Source organism: Lissotriton helveticus, chromosome 11 (genome assembly GCF_964261635.1).
Source record: "Lissotriton helveticus chromosome 11, aLisHel1.1, whole genome shotgun sequence".
Taxonomy (NCBI): domain Eukaryota; kingdom Metazoa; phylum Chordata; class Amphibia; order Caudata; family Salamandridae; genus Lissotriton; species Lissotriton helveticus.
This window is the reverse complement of record NC_136072.1, coordinates 392775004-392793315: the sequence shown is the minus strand read 5'-3', so window position 1 is coordinate 392793315 and position 18312 is coordinate 392775004. Positions and strand designations below refer to the sequence as shown.

The following is an 18312-nucleotide window of genomic DNA, read 5'->3' as shown; positions in this document are numbered from 1 at the left end:
GCTGAGTCGAACCAATTAGTGTAGGCTGAGGCAGCTTCCTCCACATTACCTGAGATGGGCAACAAAGATGTTTTTAATACGCCCTCCAGCATCTCACCATTTATGTTATTCCATTTCTTAACCTGTCTTGGTGCATTTTTAGCTTTACAAGGTCTCACGGTGGGAGCTAGAGTAAAATTAAAATGGACTGCTGAATGATCCGACCAGGAGACCGGCTGTACTGTTAGTACTTCTAAGTTGGAATGATTGGAGAAGATACCATCTAGGGTATGTCCTGCCTTATGCGTCGGACCACAGACCGTTGCTTCAAATCCACCCCTGCAGTAAATCAATCAGATCACGCGTGTCTGGATCCGAACCGCATTCGAGGTGGAAATTAAAATCCCCCAATAGTGTGAAGGATTGGGTACATACCGCTACTTCAAGTAGGTTACTCAGAGCTGTAACAAATGGAGCTTTGGTCCCTGGAGGCCTGTAAACTAGGCAGCCTCTGAGGGTATGATGATCCGATAAAGTGAGATTAAACAGAAGAGCCTCCTCTAGACCTATAAGTCCAGGTTGAAAGGATCCTCTGATTGAGTTGTGGTAGATAATAGCCAAGCCTTCGCCTTTCCTCTTTTCCCGATTTTGAGTATAGCAGACATACTCCGGTGGCGTGGCGTTGACAATATCTGGACCCGAGGCGGCGTCGGTCCATGATTCAGTGATAAATGCTATCGTTACTCCGGCGTCTAGAATTAAATCCGCTACTTCTAAACTGTGTTTAACCAGTGATCTAGCGTTAAAGAGTAGACACTTCACGGAGGGGTGTTCTTTCCTCACTGGCATTTTATTATAGGCCCTGGGGGGTGCAATAGGTTGCCAGTCCAGTCTGGGCAAAACCTGTGAGCAGTTAACGCACTGGTGAGGATTCTTCCGTGCGTCATCCCCCATTTCCAGAGTAATGCAGCCTGTGGGGTTGATGCCGCCCCTTAGAGCACACAAGGTATCTCTGTTATAAGTATGCCGTAAAGTATGATCGGCATGAATCCGATCAGAGGTCCTGGCACTAGGCGCGGGTCCGGCGCGGACGGGCGCAGACGGGCTCGCCTTTGGCGCGCCGCTGGCGCGCCCGCTGTGCTCGTCCACTGCGCTTTCTAGGATAGGGTGCCATTTTATGTGAGAAGGGGCGGGAGGGGAAGAGCACTAGACTGCTCGGCCGACTCCTCACCAAAGATGGCGGGACCCACGGGGGAAGTTGTCTCCGGTTCGGTAATATTAAAAGATTGTGCAAATGTGCAATATGGCTATTAAAATGGAGAACAGATATGTAGCGCTTTTAAAACAAATCACAGCAACAATAGCAGCAAATCGCAATGTCACCAGCGTCGGTCCCGGCTTCCGCCTCAGGACGTGCAGACATACCACTCACACTAGCAATCAGTGTAGTGTTTGTCTTTGTCAAACCTTTCCCCACATCCCCTTACCCATCCATTCATCAAACCCCGAACTCTCTTCCCCCGAACTGTGTGATTTATTGAGATGAGGCTTAAATTACGCCATCAATGAATCACACACTCGGTAGGCGGATGTGGTGAAAGCGACACCAACTTACTGTAGAATCTTCTAAGCAGAAGCAAACACTAGCCCATTATCAACCCCTCATTAAAAATGATCCATATTTTAGATACAGAATGAAGAGCCTCAGTTGTCATCATCATCATTCAGGCCATGTGTTTCCTAACCAAAAATGCCTAACCTAAGCATGTCCATTGCAGACTTTGAGTCCATTTTCTACGACTTGGAAGATTTCACAAATAATACTGCTTGCTCCAAATTAGCCAAAAGTTACTAGTATTGCTATTTTTCCTATTTTAGCAGAATCAGGCATTCTCATTGTGTCACTATGTAACACTCTGGTGGTGTCAATTCTTTGTAAATCTTTGATAAATATATAATCCACTAACTCAGACTTTCTATTTCCATGTAGTTGCCTATGATTGATAATCAATCGATCTGTCAGATCAATCCTACCGTTGGAGCTCACCTTGGTGGAACTGGAAGTTGGAGCTCGATTGTGAAGTTGTGATGCCTTCCTTGTTATTGCTGCAGGTATATTCAGGTGAGACAACTAGTATGGATGAATGTAATTTAGTAAGACAGTAACTAACTGCTACTTTTGTTCATCTAGATAGTTCTACACAATATAGGCAATAATGGCACCTTCGCCCATAATGGTCAAGATAGTTAGAGAAGTATAAGTCTAGACTCTATGAATAAGTGTTAAGCTCTCTCTTAAGTTACAAGCACAAAAACAGGCTGCGTAAAACTAATTGAAGGCAGCAGTCCAAAGTAAAAGTAAAAGAAACTACTTCAGGCATACATTTAGATTGAATAAAATAGTTTTCCCCTTTATTTATTTACAAACCCCACCCAAACAACATACCCACCCCTCTCCCCCAACAAAATTGACCCAAACCCCAAAACTCTAAAAGTCCAAGAAAAAGTCTCTCCAATCCCAACTCCCTTGCCACCATCTCCAACCAGCACCAACAAACAACAAATCCCTCCCACCAAAACATAAAATGTAAAAAATGCCAAGAAGAGGGCATTATGAATGTTGGTAAAGAGCTGGTTCAGGCTCTGCTCCATTGTGGTGAGCTGACCCTTGATGGTGCCACCCACAGCAGGAAGTGGCGCAGAAATGGCCTTTTGTCAGTGTGGTGGGGGTGGCAGCAGTTAGCTTGCGGCATCACTGGTGATGGGATGGCCGGGAGGCTGGAAGCTGAGGGGGACCGGCTGCACTGGCGCCCGTCTATTTTGTGTTCTGTTCCTCCTCCTCCACTTCCAGGACACAAGCCACCGGTATTCCAGCTGGATACGCTCCAGTCTGTCACCACAAATGGGCTGCTATGTCCTGCGTGGTAGGTGGTCCGGCTGAACCAGCAGGAGCAGCTATATTGAGAAAAACAAAAAAGACAAAAAGGTCGTAATGCTCTGTGCAAACAATTGTTTTATATTACTAGGAGGCACAGTAGCAGTGCATTGCTGGTCTCCTAGGGCCATTTGAACTTATTTGATGTGATTATTGTTAGGAGAGTCACAAAGGAAATTTTATGTTTTACCCACACATGTTGCCAAACATAAAAAGGCACGGTCTGTGTGGCAGAAAAGTATTCAGAGGCAGAGAATTACATCACAGGATTAAAAACAGGGATTTGATTAGTTGTCTTTCTTCTGAAGGCTTTTCAAGCTACTATAAACATAGTAAAACACTTTGGGTTGAAAAATAAATGACTTCTATTTAATAAGTACGACAATATGCACTATATAGAATACAGGTTATGTGTGGTACTAAAATAATAAAGCCATGCTCAATTGCTAGCCAGCGCCTTGGCTAGTTTACTAATGTCTTCAGCTGTAGTTGACAATTATCTATAGTTAATTGCAAAGGCCCTGCACTAGATTACACATCTAACGTATGAATTGTGGATGTTATTATTGTATCCTGTCTGCCATAAGTAGACTTTGAGGAAAGTGAATCTACTGGACTGCATTACAGGTAAAGTAAAGGGCTATACAAATTTTATTTGGCACATTCTTCACTGTGTATCCTATATGCCAAACTTGACATCAAATTGTGCACTTGCTTCCACTTTACTTTGTTGCCTCGCCCCCCGCAACTTATTTCCCAAAAATTCATTTGCTGGGAAGTAACAAAGGAAAGGAAACTTGAGTTTCTCTACTGAAGGGAGTAGGGTAAAGGGAGTATTAGACAGGTAGGGTAGAGATTTATTTTAAATATAGAATAGAGGAGCCACTACACTGATCACCGATTCATCATCTTTGGCTTATTCAGTCATGGTACAATTCGAAAGGGAAAAATCTGAACAAATGTAAATTAAATCTGCTATGTGAAACCATTAAATATATTCTATATTCACGTCACATGGGTATCGAATTAAATGTGGCACGTGCCAAGGATGGATTTTACAATTTGGTAGCTGTTACAGACAAACTTAGGAAAAACTAAAGGAGTAAAGTACTACAGGTGACTGAGTGGGAGAAGGGAGAACACAACTTGTGTTCAGTTTGCAATGCATTGAAAACATTGTAAATACTGTATTAACAGAAGCAGACACACATTGCACAGACAACACTGCAGTCACTAATTGAATGACCCACACTGCACTTCAATTATAGTTAGAAAAAATGCCAGGGTCAGGTCGGGAGGATGATGAATGATAGGTAGAATAGATCGGACTCACTTAAAAAATACAGCGAGTCAAGGGAGTAGAACAAAGAATAAAAATAAATAACATCCACTCAGAACCGTAGCTTTGAATGATATTGATAACCCTACATAAACAAGGCTAGCAAAGAGCTGCCTTGCTTGTTCATCCAAACAATCCAAATACCATTCATCCTTTTATTCTAATTCTTCCATAGCCACCATATTAAGTGTTACTTTCTCCCATCCAGTCTTTCACCAACATTTCCAGTCCATTATTCACCCATTCAATAGCAACCCTTTCTTCAAACCATCCTTACGCCCATCTATCCCTTTAGCCACCCATGCACACTTATACTCACCCACCCTCTCGCTTAAAAACCGTTTCCTTTCTTTTAAGTTACCTTCCATTCTTTAATATCTCCCTCACGCCATCAACGCTCATTATGTGGGATTTTGTCAAGTTGCAGATAGAAGAGGTTGTAAAATAATAACTGAATCACCGCTGTGGCTGGTAAAGATGAGGCGAGAAGTTCACTTCACGTTCATATCTTTATGACGACAAACGATGCCATGGCAATAGCTAGTGAGGATAATAATTGCAAGAAAATAAAGACTTTCCAGTGCCCATCCCTGATGACACTTTTCCCCCTCCAACCTACCCATCTCCACCTGCAGCAGCACTGGAACCGGCATCACCGATGTTCTGTGTGGCTATAATAAAATATTGTACATAATTTAGATGCCAGGTACGCAACTCCACATACAACTGCAATGCAGCACTACAGTTCAACTAGCACGTCAGTATCTTCCTAATATCACTTCGGGCATTTTATTGGTTGGTTCACAAAGTTAGACAAGCCAGGAGTGGAATAATCATCAATGAAAGGCATATGGTGTTGGTTGGCAAATGCATTGGGAGTAAGACCTCTTACTTTTTTCCCAGCCTTGCTGCACTGTCATGGGAAACTACTGGCATTCTGTAACTATAAATGAATGAGTCTGCAGCACACTACATTGGGGGGGATGTGGGTGGTCCATGATTACCATGGCTATTCTCTCATGAACGGAGTTAGAGCTAGACATAAGCAGGAAAGGAAAGTCTTCTCAACAAACATACATGGTGATTTTTATAATAATTGCTTACTTGGGCCTGCTGTATGAATATTCACAATAGACAGCAGCACCAACATTCTTCTACCCCAAGAGCCTACCCTAAGAAGTCTACAACATCATAAAAGGATTTACTGGGACCAGCAGAGCAATTGGCAGTGCCGCAGGTATTTGGCGCCGGCTGACCAGCTTGTCCCGGACCCTAAGAAACGTCCTTCTCCTGGCCCTTGGGTGCTGATTAAAGAAATTAGGAAGATCAATAAAAAACAGATTAGTTATGTAGTTAATAATCGCCTCAAAATGTTTAATGAAAAGCAAACACAGTCACATACTTCATTAAAACGGAACCTAGCAGGTCTAGCAGGTCCTGTACCCAGTCCAGAAGGTCCGCCCAGTGGTGCATCAGCTGCTGGGCAGTGCGTCAAACCTGGATAGTGCTCAGCACACACCGGCGCACCATCCCCTAGTGTTGCTCATGCTCCCACAGGGGGTAGCTGCTACCGGGCCTGCCACCTGTTGCCCGCATAGAGGAGAAGTGGCGCTGCACAAAGAAAACTACTTCTGACACCTCTTCCTCTCCAAGGATCACCCAGGACTGCACACCTGGGCGATGGTGACGCCCCCAGGAAGTCGTCCTTTTGCCATGGTGCTGAGAGGGGTATAAATAAGAAGGGAAAGGAAGGGAAAGTAAAGAAGAAAGAAATACAAAAAGAAGGTGAAATAAAGTCAAAAAGTCACAAAAACAAGAACATTTTTGATTTAAGCCAGTATATATTTTGAAAGATTTCCAGATAGGTATGTGTCCATATGTAAATATATAGATACCATCAGAAATACTCATATGGAAATTGTTGGCTTTGCATAGTAACATTACAATGAAGAGTTTAGGGCAGGGCTGGTGCCCAAACCTGACAAACCATGGGGAGAGACTGACAAGGAATTGTGGCTGCAGTGGATGTATCCGAAACGCACACCACCCACACTGCACACTGCAAGTGGTCTAGCAGTGCAATATCAGCCCTTTATGGGGCGGTCCAACTTGGGTGGTGGGTGCATGGGGTTGAGTTCAGGGGGAGCCAGAGGGCATGCTAGAATTTCAACAAGGGGATACTGCCATAGAAACCCATGCAAATATAATCATGAATGTGCAAAATGTGGCGAAAGTACGTTGTTTGCAGTGCTTTGGGGAGCAGCAAATTTTAGTTTCCGTGGTCAAGGATGAGGAAGGGGAGGACAGTTGGAGCCTGGTAACAAGGGCTTTAACTCCAGTTAAAGTTGAAGTTTTGAGCACCTGGCTGGCTTTATACCCTAAGAGAGAGGATGCATTGATTTTGGAAATGGGTGTTTAAAGAAGGTTTCTGTTTAGGTTATCAGGGCCCCAGACAAAAGACATTTGCGGAAAATTTGAAATCAGCTAGGTGACATCAGCTGGTGGTGAGAGTCAACTGTTAAAAGAGGTACCTGAAGGGAGGGTGGCAGGCCCTTTTGCATTCTAGCCTCTGCCTAATTTGATTGTATCCCCACTAGGCGTGGTACCGAAGAAAACTGATGGTGGGTTCAGGTTGATTCATCATCTATCATGGCCTGAAGGTTCGTTTATAAATTATTTTATTCCACAAGAGGATACAGTTGCACAATTCATCTCTGTAGATGTGGCTATGGCCTTTGGAAGAAGATTCCAGGTTGGCTAGGAACTGGCTAAATGTGATATCAATTTAGCTTTCTTGTTACGTCCAATTCATCAACTGGATTTCTCTGTATTGGGTCTGCAGTTTGACAATGAGCTTTATGTTGACAAGGTGTCACCCAGGGGATGCGCTATTTTCTGCAGGTTGTTTGAGACTTTCAAAACGCTCCTGCAATGGTGCTTCACATTCCGAAGTGGTCATGAGCTGGTAATTCATTACTTTGATGACTTCCTATTCATTGGTGGTTGTGACACAGGCGCATGTGGTGAAGCATTAAAAAAATATCCAAGCATGGTGCAAGAGTTTGTGGTGCCCTTGGCACCAGAAAAAATTGAAAACCCAAGCACATGTATTGTCTTTCTAGGCCCTGAGTTAGACACTGTTCGAATGGAAGCCAGATTGCCATAGAGCGCGTTTTCAGGGATACTTTTTGAGGAGGCAATTGCAGTGTCTTAATTACAGCTGAGATAGGTGCAAAAAGTTCTAGCTCATTTCAAGTTTGCGTGTTGTGTTGTGAGAGCGGGGAGAGTATTTTGTCATTACATTGGTTTTGCCATAGCAGGGGCAGAATTACCACACTATAGGATTAGGATCTCAGCTTCAGTTGGTGCAGCTGTGCAAGTTTGGCTACTGTTTTTAAAGGGCTTCAATGGAGTGACGATGTTGTCACTGGATGATGATTTTGTTTGGAGGATTCATATCTTTTCAAATGCTCAGATTTAAATGGTTATAGACTATTTTGTGAAGGAAGATGGTGCTCTTACAGAGGACCATCCCAATGCTTTTCTGTTTTTTTCCCCTTGCTGGTGGCAATTAATATGTGTGGAGCCTAAGGTTAGCTAACAAAATAGGGACTTTTCATGTTAACAATAGAAAAGTTGTAGAGCTGGAAAATGGCTAAAAGGCAAAAGATAGATGTCTTTTGACAATATTGCAGGGCTTCAGGCTAGGAAGTTCAATTTTCAACATTGTCTTTAGAGCCAAACACATTCCAGGTATGGACAGTACCATTGCAGACTCATGTCTCATTCACACTGACAGCGATTACATGGTTTGGTGCCCGGAGCAGATCTGAAAAAGACTAAGGTACCAAAAGAAATTTGGGAACTAGAGGACATATTTACAAGGGGATTGCGCTTCTACAACCTCTTTTTTTTACTACGTTCCAGTGGAGCAATGCCCTGAACCATATTTACAAACCAGCATTGAGCCACTTTGCATGACTTAACGCTGCTTTGCAAATATGGTATCCTTTCATGCAGGTAGCTGTGGGAAAATTGCATGCAATGAGTGTTGCTGTGGGTGTTCCACCACAACATCCATTACTTTTAGATGCAGCCCTAGATTTACAAAGATGAGTAAGTCTGAGGCAGCACCAAAAACTAACATCATGCAAAAGCAGGCATGAGATTGGCACAACGAGGAGAAATAGTTGTATTTCTCCTTGTTTTTGCTTTTTCTGTGTGCTGCATTCTGCAGAACACATGGAAAGAGCAAAGCACTATAAATGTGTTGTTTTTGTGCAGCAAGGGACCCCTTCCTGCACATAAAAAAATCATCCCTGCAATGCAGGCACCCTTACACAATGGTGCAAGGGTGTCTATGTTGGTGCTAGGCAACTATATTAGGCGCCAGTACAAAGGAAAACACAGGTGTGCGCCATCTTCTTGTAAATATGGTGCATCTCTGCATGTTTGAAATGGCGCAGTGTGGCGCTGCAAAATGTGCTGCAGCGCTGCACCATTTCCTTGTACATATGGCCCTAGGAGTCTGAGAATTTTAAAACTGATGGAAAATTGGATTGCATCAAGTACCAGACAGCATACAGGCAGGAATGGAAAGAATTGTTGAACAGTGGTGCATGTAGCAGAGGGCAAGATTAAAAAGCATGGAAGTCAGATGTGATTATGTAGTCCTATCTATTATCGGTAACATTGACAGAGGAATTGCAGCCGTCACAATTGCAGGGAAGTTCGTAGGATAATAATTTTTTATGGTAAATTCTTTCAGGGTTATGAAGCCATTTGTGATGTTATTGTTTAGGTTGTGAATGTTGCGGTTATTTTTTGGGCTTTTAGGGTTTCAGAGTTACTTGGTATGGGCAGAACTGGTGGATTAAAGGTTAGGGATGCTAATAGGCGTGAAGGTAAATTGAGATTGCACTTGATAAAATCCAAAACCAATTAAACAGGAATAGTGGCGAAAGTCAAGTTCAACATATTAAAGAGTAGGTATGCCCTGCATGTGCATGTCAAGAATTCGGAGCACCAGAGGAGGCGCACACAGGCTGTGTGCCAATGGAAAAGAGGTTAGTGGCATCCCAATTATTGGGGGTTATGATGAAAGTATAGAAGGAACTGGTGGGAAAATACTAGAGTTTAGTAAAACATTCATTTAGGATTGGAGCAGCGTCCGAGGCACACAGGTTGGGTTTTTCCAATGAAAGAGACAATCAAATCAGGTAGATGGGCATCAGACTATTACTTATTGTACATTAGGAAGTTGGAAGAAATATCCAATTTAAGCGAACACATCTTCATTTTATTTTATGTTGTGTAGCCAGACCCAGAATGGCAACTCTTTCGATATGGATCGTTAGACATTCTTTCCTTAAATGAGCAGCAGAACAAGCAGACAACCGTCCTTTTGGGAAAAACTTGGGTTTTTGTTCAGATATAATAAAGATTGAATGGTGGGGTAGGGCGGGGGAATTAATTTTTGTCGACTTTTGCCATGTTTATAAAGGTTGGTACAAGTAAGATCGTGCCCAGAGGTGCTGTTAATTCACCTGGGGGAAATGACTTAGTACAACTATTTGGATTGGGATTATTAAAATAAATAAAAAAAGATCTTGAGTTGATTCCCAGAATGTGGACAGGGATGGATGTTTTGTGGGTGGCATTGGTAGCAAGAACAGTTTGTAGAGGACCTGTCAAGCATAATAAAATTGAAAGGGCTTGGCGTAAGGTAAATTGGGAAATGCAGCATTGTTGCAGGGATAAGGGTGTAAGGTAAGGTAAATTTATTATGCATAGTTAATTAAAACCAGTGCCAACATTTTACAAAAATCTTTAAAATCTCATAAGAAAATCAATTCATTAAGTCATCATTAAAAGAGCATACAATAAAAAACCCGATCTGATGACCAGGAGAGTTTCTTTTAAGACAGGAGAGCATATTCCTTGAATTTTGATAAGCGTCTATATATTTTCTGTGACAATGTTCCTATCTGCTTGAGCTGGTCCTTTAGGAGCTGTTGGTGAGCTGGCCATAGCTCTTGGCAGAGACAGGTTATGTGAAGTATGTCACCCTTCTCTTTGTTGCAAAAAATGCAGGCGTCATGGCCGTTGCTCCTGAGCCATGGTGGAAAATGCTCTCTGGTGGGCAAGACCCCTAATCTGTGTTTTAGGAACTTCAATTTTATTGCCTTGGGGTAGCGCTGACTGAAATACGGTTGTGGTGTCAGGGATTTATAAGAGTCTAAAATCATCCACGCATTATTTCTTTTGGCAAAGGTCTCTTTTTCCTCTAATAGTGAAAGAGATTTGATGGTTTTCCAAACCAACTTTTTAAACGCATTGTGCCCGAGTTGCATGTCCCACATCGCTGTTAGGTTGGTGGCCCCCAAGGCTGCCTTCAGATAAGTTCTTGCCTGAGATCCGTCCCTGCTTTGTATATCTTGCCATAGCAGCAAGTTTAGAGTGTTGGTGGTAGCAGAACGGAGTTTGTGGCAGCAAATAATATAAGCGCCCTGTCTTGCAAGAGTTTGTTTTTATAATCCAAATTCTAACCTGACTTGGGCGGGCGATGTATAGGATGGGAGCGAAAACATTGTTCTATAGGCTTTTGTCTGGATTATATCCAGGATCTTGGAATCTCTCCCGCGCAAAGCCTCGCTGCCGTAGCAGATGGAAGGTAGTAATTTAGCATGGATGACTTTCAGGTAGGGAGTCAGAATTGGGCCCGTCAGTTGGTTAGCTATACTTTTTAATGTGGCGGCAATGCAAGACCCCCTCCTTTTTACTTCCTGCTTTTGCTGTGCAAATGAACCTTCTCGGTCGAAAAAGACTCCCAAATATTTGTAGGCGGAAGCAGGCTCTATTTTTTGACCGCCCAGTGTCCAAGACTTCTGAGGCTTTTTGTGTATGTTTATCGACATGGTGCGTGTTTTGCTCCAATTTATATTTAGTTTGTTTTCCATGGCATACAAATGCATTTGATTCAGTAGCTGTTGGAGGCCGATGTAGGTGTGGATCAATAGCACAACATCATCTGCGCACAGAAGGTTACTCAAAGTTTTCCCTCCCAACCTCGGGTAGTGAAAGTTGCATGTGTTTAGTATGCCTGGCAGATCCGCCATGTACAGGTTGAACAATATTGGGGCAAGCACGCACCCTTGCTTGAGTCCTTTGGTGGTGCAGACTTTGGATGCCAGATGTGTGCCGCCTCCTAACTTCACCTGCACCCAGGTGTCAGAGTGAAGAAGCTTCAGCATACTTAGTGTTTGTTGTGGTATTCCCCATTGTTCCAGTTTCCCCCAGAGTCTGTCTCTCTCGATGTTATCAAACGTCGCACTAAAATCAATATAGCACATGTGCAGCGGCAGTTTTTTTGTTTTTGCTACATCAATCATTAGAGAGATAGCCAGAATATTTGTAGCTGTTCCAGTTTTTTTCCGGAAGCCAGTCTGGTTCAATGGTATGATCTGTTTTAGATCCGCTCATGAGAGAATCTCCTCCAAGATAGTTCCCACAAAGTATTTTGCCTCATTATCAATGAGGGCTACTAGACGGTAATTGTTTGGGTCAATTTTGTCGCCTTTTTTATATATGGGGACAATCGTCGACCCTCTCCAGGATTCTGGGATTTTATTTAGCAGTCTGACTTCAGAGAATAACAGTTGCATAATAGTGGCCCATTCTGTGATCTTTTCCTTAAAAATAGGTGGCGGTATTTCGTTGGGTCCTGGAGCGCCTTCTTTCCTACCTTTGCAAATCTGTTTTTTTATTAGTAATATTTGCTGAGTGGCTGGTGCATCCATGATGTTTTCGGGTAGACCTTGCTCCCTCATGATTGGGGGCTCCAACAAAGGCATTATAGAATCGGGCTCTGTGTTGTTGAATTCCTGTGCTCCTGCCTTTTCCGGGTAGTTGTTGAAGTGGCTGGAGAGATAGTTGATCCATGACTGTTCTATGATGTGGGAGCCTGGTTCGTTGTTTTGTGGGCGCAGAATCCTGTTTACTGTTTGCCAAAAATGTGCGCTGTTGCTACTCTTGGTATCCTGTAGTAGTTTTGCCCATGTTTCGTTTTTCAGCATCTTTTTTTATGTTCGATTTTATGCGTTTGAACTCCGCTCTTCGTTTCCTCAGCTCCATCCGAAGATAAGGATTTTCAGGCGTTGATCTTAACTTCCGTAAAGTCACGTTGACTAATCTTTTGTGTAGCCTTAGTTCTTCTCTAGATCCTTTTTTTAAGTTCATCTTCATGCCCTCTTTGTGAACATTGCTTTTTGGGGCTGACTTGGTTGCCAGTTCATGGTGCAGAGATCCAGTGTATTGCTCCCAATGTTGGATGTACCCGGCCGCATTTGGTTTTTGTGTGTCATATAATTGGAGGGCAGTTTCGGCCAGAGTTGTTAGATTGGTTGCCGTGCATTTGATCCTTTTTTGGTTAATAGAATGGATCAACCCTATTGTTCTGTCTGGTTTGAGTGCAGTGGGCGTCTTTGCTGATAAATGGCATTCCTCGGGACGATGATCGCTTTCGCCCTTGTCCCCCATTCTGAATGCCAGGATGTGGGGAAATAGGTCCAGACTGGCAAATGTATATTCCAGGATTGAGCTGGCTGTTTGTGAGCAGAATGTTTCTACTGGCGGGGAGTCAGTAAGAAATCTTCCATTTAGTGCCCGAAGGTTTTGATGTTCTAGTTCTTTAAGTAAAGCGTTATTTGGATACTTTTTCCTGCTTGGCGGGGAGCTTTGTGATGGAATGGTATAGATTATGTTTAAAGCCAGAGCCTCTTCTTCTGTTGATGAGACAAGCATGTTTTGGTTGAAGTCCCCAGTCAAAAGGAGGAGTGGTTTTTCCATTTAGAGACATACTCTGCTAGTTGGATGGAAATTGAGTTGGAGTCTTTGACTCTGTGTTTATGGTGGACGTATGCGTTAACCAGGCATATCTCTACTTCTTTGTTGTAGTGGATATATATGTGGCCAGACCTCCTGACTGGTGACCAAATCTGTTCGTTCTGGTTGCTGCTGTTGAGAAGCAAGTGAAACCCGTAATATGATGTGTGGATGTTAGCCAGGTTTCTTGCAGCATTACTATGTCAAATAGAGAGATGTACTTTTGAAAATCTGGGTCGTCCATTTTTGATGCTAGGCCATTTATATTCCATGAGCAGATGCCTATAGATGGCACCCTGCCCTTTGTGTCATCTCTTATTTGTTGGTGGCATCAGGCCTCTTCAGGAATGTATGAAGATCGTTCGAGACAGTGTTTCCCTTGTTAATGCTTGGTTTTGGTGGGAGGCCCCCCTAGAGCTAGCTTCATGCCGTCCCTGAGGGCTGTCTGCGTTTTCGTTTGGCGGGCTTCCTCTCATGAAGTTGGTTGTGGTGAGACTGCTGGTCCGGTGTTCCATTGGCATTGCTCGTTGCCCTCTTGTTGGACGTGCTGCTGCCACCCTCGGCCTGGCTTCCGAATGCTGCCAGGGCGTATTCTCTCTTTTTTTGGGCGAGCTACCCAAGGCTCCTCTAAGAACGCTGAGGGTTTTTGTCTGTTTTGCCGCTGATTCAAGACTTGTCCTCCTCTGGAGTGGTGATGGATAAGCTGGTTTTAATAGAGGAACTAGCTTGATGCCCCAGGACTTAAATTGCTCCACTTCTGTTGCAATTAAATCTGCAACAATACTAGAGGACCAGGTAGTCTTGGTTGCCTCCGGGGTGTTTGGATTTATGGCAGGCAGAAATTCAACAGAAATTAGGTCATTCGAACATATTCCCCCCAGACTGGGAATGTATTTCATTAGTTTAAGAAGATTACCGCGGTTTAGCGTGTCGTGCTGCCCTTGCGACGTGTATTCCGGAAGAAAGACGAGCGTCTCTGTTGATTGTTTAGTGCTTCCTTCCGCCTGGTGTTTTTTAGTTGTCTGGTATGCTTGAACTGGCGAGTTCTGAGCTAAGAGGACTTCATGAGATACCTGGGTAGTAGCTTTGTCTGGCAGATTGGCCTTATGGGTTATTGCTTTAAAAAGGAGTGTTTGCTTTGAGGTTGTTTGTGTTTCAGAGGTCCAGTTTGCTTGGGGATGCTCAGTTTGTCTTGGATCCGGATAAGTGGTCATAACTAGTGTATCTCTTGGTTGGACTTCGTGGGTTTGGCTTAGCATCGAGCCAATCATTCCGTTCCTGTTCCCCATCTCGGAAATTGGCCTAAGTGAATAGTTGCTTGCTATTATTGGTAGTGTGTCTTGGTTGGAAGTTGCTTCAAGTGTTTGCCTCTCCATATGAGGCGGGGGATCCTTATTATGCGATGTTAGAGCTCCCGTTTGGCCGTCGAGTTCCCTCGGATACTGGGTGGGTTGTTTCGTCTTTGCTACCACATCTCTATGTACGTCTGTTTGTTCCAGTTGATCTTTTGGCGGAAGTCCTTGATTCGGCAGGTTACAGATTGTTTTGTGCAGCTGCTGGCTTAAACTGAAGGGCGAGCGGTCTTCATCCTCTGTGGAATGAACATTGTTAGGAGGAGGTTTGATGCAAAGAAGATCGGAAAGTATTTAGAAGTAGATGTTTCAGTTTCCGTTTTTTGCTTCCGCCCTTTCCTTTTTTGTTGGTGCCGTTGCTTGGCGTTGAGTTTCTTTGGGCGTTCCTGTCCCGTCTGGATTGTTTCTTTGTGTGCGGGAGTGTGATCAACAGTTAACTCTGTTTTGATTCCGGATGGCTCCTAATTCCTGAGTGCTTCATCTTCAGGTATTGTAAAGCCCTTTTCGACATTTGCATTTCCTCTGTGTAGATTCCTTAAGTCTCCTATTAGGTCATTTAGCATGGACGGCAATGTGGCTACTTTGTCTAGTGCCTGGCTGCAATTGCAACTTGGATAGGTGTTTGTTTATGCTCTCACTATTAATTTGTTTACGTTGCCTAACTTGTCATCGATGCCAGCTGTAATAACTGCCAGTGTGTTAAAAAGAGTGAGTTGGAGCTCCATTTTATCGGATTGGTACTGCAGTGCATCTACTGCTAGCTGAATTGTATTTAGCAGTGAATTCCACGTTCCGGTATTTTGTTCTTACCCCCGCTCATTCTCCTTGGAGATGTTAGCAAGCTTGTTTGTATTTTTGGCTGCCAAGGGTAAATCAAGGGTTTGGGGCTCTTTATGATCTGGTGTGTAGGTTGCTAACATATCTTCCCATTCTTGTGTGTTGGGATAAGACATTATTGCCGTGTCTTCTGCTTTGCGGCTAAGGTCATGTGTGCTGACTGCCTCCCTGCCTGGGGGGTTTGTTGCTTGGTCATAAGTTCCCTGATCCGTAGGTGGTATGGCGCGTCCAGCCATTGGGTAAGACTTGATAGGAGTGCTGTGAGTTTGGCTCATAGATTGCAAATTCAACGCCGAGCCGAGTGATGCTTGCTTGATTGAAAGTAGCGCTTGTGTCTGTAGGTCTGTCTGTACGCCGCCCCCTGAAGCCCTATCAATTAGGTAAGTGTCTGTTCTGTCAGCTGTTCTGTCATCTGTTTTATGAGCTGAAGTGAATATCTCATTCGCGTTAGCGTTGTAATCGTCCAGTGAGTTTTGGATTGGTGACGCGATTTCCAGATTACATGGGGCCATGCTATCTGGATAAACAAGTGATGAGTTCTGTTTCTGATTGTACACCGCAGCAGAGTTAAATGTCTCACTTTCGCTTAGAGTCTCCAAAGGAATGCTTGTGTTCCTGTGCTTTGAGTTGCTGCGTTGCGAGAAGTCTGGTAAGAGATTTCCCAGGGAAAAAAAGCTTATGGGTGCAGGCACCGCTGGTTGCGTACATGCTGGGCTCAGGACAGCGGGGAGTAGTGGTGTTTGCAGGTCATGCAGGTGGCTGTTGCTCGAAAAGATGGCAGAGCCTGCGTCCTTTAAAAATTCGAACTTTGTATATATTTTGGGCTGAAGGAGCTTTCTGGTAATTGGTGGCGCACTTGCTGCAGACTCTGATGTCAGGGCCATTGTTAATCCCTGCTCCCTTATTGTTTGGTTCGACCCCAATGCCTGCTCTAATGACGAGAGATTCACATCTGTTCCAATAGTGCCGGTGGCGGGATTTGCGCTTGTTTTCATTTTCTTGCGCCCTTTCTCATTTCCTGATGTTTCATTCGATTTTGCTGTGGACTTTGGTTTTGGCTCCAGGGGCCCCCTGACTTTTCCTGACCTCATGGCGATAGTAGATAGTTGATAGTGGATGAAGTAGTAGATGGAGTGGGCCGCCGACCTGGAGAGCCGCCGATAGGAGATGAAGGGGAGATAAAGATGGTGAGCGACCGCTGCTCCCCCACCTTACTCCTTGCACCATTCTAGCACCTTTCTAGCTCGTGTGCCTGTTTGTTCCTCTGCCATATAGATGAAAAGATTGAGTAGGTTGTGGGCAAAATTTTGTAACAATGACCCCCGTGGTGGCCGATACGTTGATAGGAAAGGGCTGTAAGGAGGGCTATGAGTAGGCTATGAGTAGGCTGAGAGTGGGCTGCGGGTATGCTGTGGGAATGTTGTAAGGGAAGACTGTGGGTGATAGCAGCAAAAGCAAGCTGGTTGACAACTAGCTGTGAGCGGAGCACACGGAGGGGGGCCTGCAGGCAGAGCCGGACCTGGTCAGACCCGCCTAGGCTCACCCACCGGGCTCTTACTTAGCGGCTGCCTCTATCGGCAGCCGCACTCACGTTGTGTCTCTGCGCCAGCAGCAGCAGCAACCTCACCTCGCCTCGCCTCCTCTGATCGTCCTCGGATCCTGATGCCTAATGGTGGCAGTGGGCGGTGGCAGTATCAGTGATGATCCTGCTGAGAACGTAGCTGAAGCTATGAGTGGCCGCCGCCTTCTCCCTGCGGCTGCGGCTGCGGCAGCGGCTGAAAACGGCTGAAGACCGAGCTGAAGCTGACTCTCTCGCTGTAAGCGGCCGCCGCCTTCTCCCACCTTCCCTCTGCGGCTGCGGCTGTGGCCGCGGCTGCGGTCTTTCAGTTTTCTCTGCTTTCTCTGCTTTCTCGGCTCTACGTTTTTTTTCCTACGGCGCTGCTTCTCAGCTTCTCAGCTTCTCAGCGCCATACTGCACTCCGCGCTCCTCGCTCTGCTCTCACTCCTTGCCCCTAAGGGGGTAGGATGGATTGAAAGAGGAATGAGATTCCATGTTTTTTTGCCAGGATTGCGTACACTTGTCATTTATGGAGAATGAGCTATACTTGTTTAAATATGGGACCGGTTGGCTACAAAGTTAGCCGTGCACAGATGGTGCTGAGCAAACACTGGCTGTTGGAGCAACAGCCATGCTGTATTGAGGAGGTTTGTTAATGCTGTTAGGGCGACAGCTGATACAATGTTTGATTGAACTTAAGAAGAGCATTAAAAGGGGACACAGGAAATAATGCCTTGGCAAAGCTTTTCTTGTTGGCAGAAATGCTGGAGCTCATGCTAGGATGGAAGGGTGGGGGACCTTGCAGGGCCGACCTTGGCAGAAGGAATACAGGGGAGAGATGGTTGGGGTACATGTCAAGGAAGGGGAGGGAAGTGAAAGGAGATGATGAATAATGTGTGTATGGATGTTAGGGGATTATTCATGTTGGGGGAGGATTAATGGTGGGGGTTAGTTATTAATTTTATGAGTTAGGTGGGGTTTTGATGACAGATTGTGATGTTAATACATTTTTGCTGCATACCTATCCTAATAAAGCAGCCTTTTGCTCTCATCTGGGCCTAAATCATTCTGTGCCATTTTGCCCAATGGGGCATCCTGGTGGTGGTATTCCTCAGGATGTCCATCCTCGGGAAGCTTTGAGCGGGAGGTGCAGTCTGGGCCCATTAGCGGTCAGGATTGGCTGGTTTAGAACAGGGAAGGGTTGTAGGTGACAGTAAGGAGTTCCAAGTTCAAAGGGCATGCTGTTAGTGTGCAGTGGTCCTGTCTGGTAGGATAGAGGTGGGTGTCCTTCCCCCCCCCCACATTACAGATATATTTACAAGAATTGCCGCTAAGCAAATTTGACGTTGCTTAGCAGCATTTTTGTTACCGCTGACTATTGCTGAAATTCATCGCCATGTAAGCGACGTATTTACAATACTTTGATACA

General features: G+C 44.6%; 1 long non-coding RNA gene across 1 annotated transcript in view; it reads left to right on the top strand.

Moving 5' to 3' along the window:
• LOC144792950 (uncharacterized) overlaps positions 1–18312 on the top strand; it is a 221344-nt gene that overhangs the window by 186433 nt on the left and 16599 nt on the right. Inside the window, exon 4 of the long non-coding RNA XR_013602641.1 lies at positions 1970–2101. This is a non-coding gene — a long non-coding RNA (uncharacterized LOC144792950). The remainder of the gene's footprint in view (positions 1–1969; positions 2102–18312) is intronic.